A 4,190-nucleotide genomic window follows, 5' to 3' on the forward strand; every position below is an offset into this window, starting at 1 on the left:
TTTACTCACATCAGCCAATCAAAATGTTTTCTTATCGGTCAAACAATAACTCTATGCAGGATTAATGAAAAGGCTGCTTGAAGCTGCTTGAAGAATAAGTAACAATAGAAAATAGATTGGCAGCTTCAATTTAATCAACAAAGACAGATAATGTGGACGTTTCGGATTTTTTTCTTTTATCAACTAAACACATTCAATAAAGCACTAAAGGAGTGTTTTGTTGATTTAAGGGAAACCCGAAACGTTCTCATATCTTCTTCATTGATTAAATAAGCTTTCATTCCATTACCTATTGTTATTTAACCCCATGCAAGGCACAAAGCAAGTCGTATTTTTCTAAAATGGACTGCTTATATAGATGCCAAACCATTGATGTTAAAGTTTGAAGTTTTTTTTTTTTTTCCAGTAATTTATTTGGACATTCAACCCGACTTTTATTTATTAGTATTCAAGATTGTGACAATCGACAGATTGACATTTGTAAAACTTTTTACATGATCCAAATATCTTGAGCGGTTCAAAAGTTATAGCCATTTGCAGATTTGTGTAAGACTTGTGGCTCAATATATTATTAACACTTCATTGTCGAGGCTGAAATGCCATTCAAAATATTACTATTGCGTTATATCTTTTATTGTCGGATTTAACTTGAGACCAAACTCTCAGAGAGAAGTAATAGCCATTCGGTCCAGGCTTTGATAAAGAACGTTTTTATATCGATTTCGACTCACATCAATTTGAAAGTAGATCTGACCAAAATGAAAAGCATTTATTTACTTGTCACAGATTGAAGTATAAATGGACTAGTGTTACTAAAATAGCTTATCTGTAAAAAGGTATCTAATGTCTGGGTATGGTGAAAGAAAACCCCACCAGTAATTGATTTAGTGATTCTTCTCGGAGCCCGGCCTGAGTCTTGCATTCCTACCTGACAATGTCCCTGAATACCATTAAATTATTATTGTTAAAATCATGGAGAAAAATGCAAAGGATATTTGTTCCTGTCATCTTAAATAATAAAAAACACTTCTTTATTATTTAGACGTATTCTGAAGATAAAAAAAACAACATTGTAAATATATTGCCACAAAACTCGTCCTACAAATATGGACCGATTGAAGTAACCTGTCAATAACTCTGGGGTCTTCACTTTTTCAGAGTACAGCAGAATAGTTATCAGTCTTTCACCAAAAGCATTTTCTTTATAATATTTTCTCATGAAAAAAAGGCTATTACCCCCGTGATAGCAGAAGTATGATGGCAGGGCTACACGCGACGGGGACCGTTGTCCTAACGTTGTCTTTTCCAAGTTCTAATAAAGTAATTTGTTTGAACTAATAGCGATATTGTCTTCGTAATGAAAACACCCGCAGCTTAAAAAATTACCCAATATTTAATTTTTTATTTCATTTCAAATTAAAACCACCCAACCCGTCTCCAAAACTCTGAATTACCACAAGATATTGAAAGACAGAGTCAACGAGTGGCGAAGGCTGGGTTGTGTGTGTGTGTGGGGGGGGGGGGGGGGGGGGGTAGAAGGTCTGTGGAAAGACACCGAATTCACTACAACATTCCCCGTCCTCCATCACGGCTTCATGAATTCATTCCGTCCCGATCGCTCAACGCCCTGCTCTCTTTGTCAAGTTAATTACTGATTCCAACATTATTAGCCAATCAATCAAGCCTTATTTCTTCTCGCCTCCGAAAACAGCATTGCCTCATTTCACCCGCATTCCAAATTCCAGGCCTTTCCCTTACACCAATACACTGTCGATCGTTCACTTGCCATGAAGAAGAATAGGCGGGTTCAAGTATGAATGCTTCCCCGTTGTCATGGCAATGATTAACGTCGGTTTTGAGGATTTCACTCTGAGAAAACGAAGTTTGAGACTCTTCCTTAATATCTAATGGTGTTTATGCTGTTGCTGAAGACAATATTTACAATCTAACATCAATTCTTTATTACTTTTCTTTTTTTTTAAAATGATAGCCATTAAAAAATGAAGGTCTCAATGCTGTTATGAAAAAATACGTAATCACAGATCTGTTTGGATAAAATATATTTAGATTTGGATCACTCGTATAGTAGAGTTGAGTATTTGACGATTGTTTTTCTTGCATCTTTCATCTGCTTTATCAGAACTGTAACGTAGGTGCTTTTTCCAATTTTGATAAGAGAAGCACAGTGGTAAATAATGCTATAGGCTCAAGTCTCTAGTTAAAAACAGTGGCTAGCAAAATGTTCGCCTTATATTTTCTTTGTCATTGGTCTTAGGTTGCACATTCGGATCTCACCACAGCAAACTTTCACTTTTTAAAAACCTAGATGAGGCCTCTTCCTCTCCATCCACCTGTTTTTGTATTTTTCTTTATCATTCTAAAAAAGGCTAGTGAACACGATTGAATTTTCTTACATTAATTACCATTTCAAGCACAAATTAATCACAGTCATTTCATAGATTCACTCCTCCCTCACCCCCCCCCACCCCACCCCCACCCTCTCCATTGAGCAGTCAATGGTATTTGCCATAAGCTGTGGTATCTAAAAACCCGACTAGATTCAGTTTTCTAATGAAAGTAAAATAGAAACAAAATGATATTCATTTGAAGCTGCTGTCCATAAAGCGATAGCTCTCTTTACTGATTTTTATTAATTTAATGTTTTTGTCATCATTTTGTTGTGTGTTTTGTCTTGTTTCCCAAAGAAGGTCAAGAATCGAAAGTGTTTTGTATTGTTTCTCCATTAAAAAGAAATATCTTCATATCTTCAACACTTGGGCACTCTTAGTGGTTTTATATAACACCAGTTGTTTCACTATTTCCCCAACTCTCATACTAAGTAAGTTGTTTTCCTTCTAAAATCAATGAGTGTCCTACAAATTAAAGGGTCTTTCAATTTCTAATCTCAGACTTTAAAATGTATTTGCCAATTAACTCAACAAAGATGAGTTCAATGAGCTTCAAAGTTAAAATTTGTACAACGAAATTAAATCGATATAGAATGATTTCATAAAACATGCTTTGATAGAAAGGACCAAGACCTTTATGTCCACATTTTTTCCGTTGGTTCCAACTCATAAAATGGAAGGATAGCATTTAGAACACTAAAGTCGTTGGAAGAGATCAATAAGACTTCTCTTTAAAAACGAGATGGGGGTCATAAAATAGAAAAGGTTCTGTAACATGTTTGAGAAACAAAGCAGATGTATAAATCGCCTCTTCCTTGGCTGGAAATCCCAGGGAACTTAAAGTCGAAAGTCCAGAGCATGCATTGAGGAGTTCACTACTTCAATGCTCAAACCAGTAAACTTCAACAAGCATTCTTTCACGGTTATAAAAACCAACGAGTCATGGTTTCTATAGCGTTAAAGAGACAGCATTGCCTGGTAGTATAATTTGGATATGGCGCTAGTCTGTTGCAAAGTATTTTCCGTCAATCTAACGAAACTAGCTTCTCAATCACTGAAATGTAGGCTTAACGTTAAAAAAAATATCTTCCTGTATTAGAAATCAGTCCATTTTATTGTGAGTTGACCGATTTTCTGATAAAGTTGAAAGAACCCTCAATTCTCAACTCGTGGGCTCGAAAAACAAAAACAAAATTGAGTTCTTATTTTGGACAATATTCAATAAATGCTGTTAAAACGCTTAACAAAGTGTCTCAAGTCAGCAACAACTCGTAACAGTAACATATAACACGTAAGGTGAGAAAATATTTATTTCTCCTCAGACAATTTTTTAATAGGTTGTGTACACATTTTACATTTGAGCACGGAATGAAAATTTAAGTAAATAGGCTTGTCCAAGAACTCAAATTTGAGTTGTCCAGTGCGGTACTCAAACCAGGATCCTACAGGCCCCAAGGCGAATGTCACACCACATGAGCAAAATAACGCATAAGTTGAGCTATTTATATAGCGCAATATCCATTAAACGTGCTCAAATTTCTTTACAGGGGGTCCCTGACCAATAGCAACACTTAACATGTATAACGAAACATGACCTCTTATAGGCGATATTACATTTTTTTTCCGACAGGGACAACGCTGTACAACGCTGACAACGCCAGGTGCTCATTATACATCTGAGTACGGTGAGAAAATGTGAGTAAAAAGCCTTTTCAAGGGACTCAACTATGAACTGAGCGAGGCTCGAACCCAGAACCTTTCTATCCGAAAGCGAGTGTCATA

This window comes from Berghia stephanieae, chromosome 2, assembly GCF_034508935.2.
Source record: "Berghia stephanieae isolate SIO BIC M18660-M18661 chromosome 2, UCSD_Bste_1.3, whole genome shotgun sequence".
Taxonomy (NCBI): domain Eukaryota; kingdom Metazoa; phylum Mollusca; class Gastropoda; order Nudibranchia; family Aeolidiidae; genus Berghia; species Berghia stephanieae.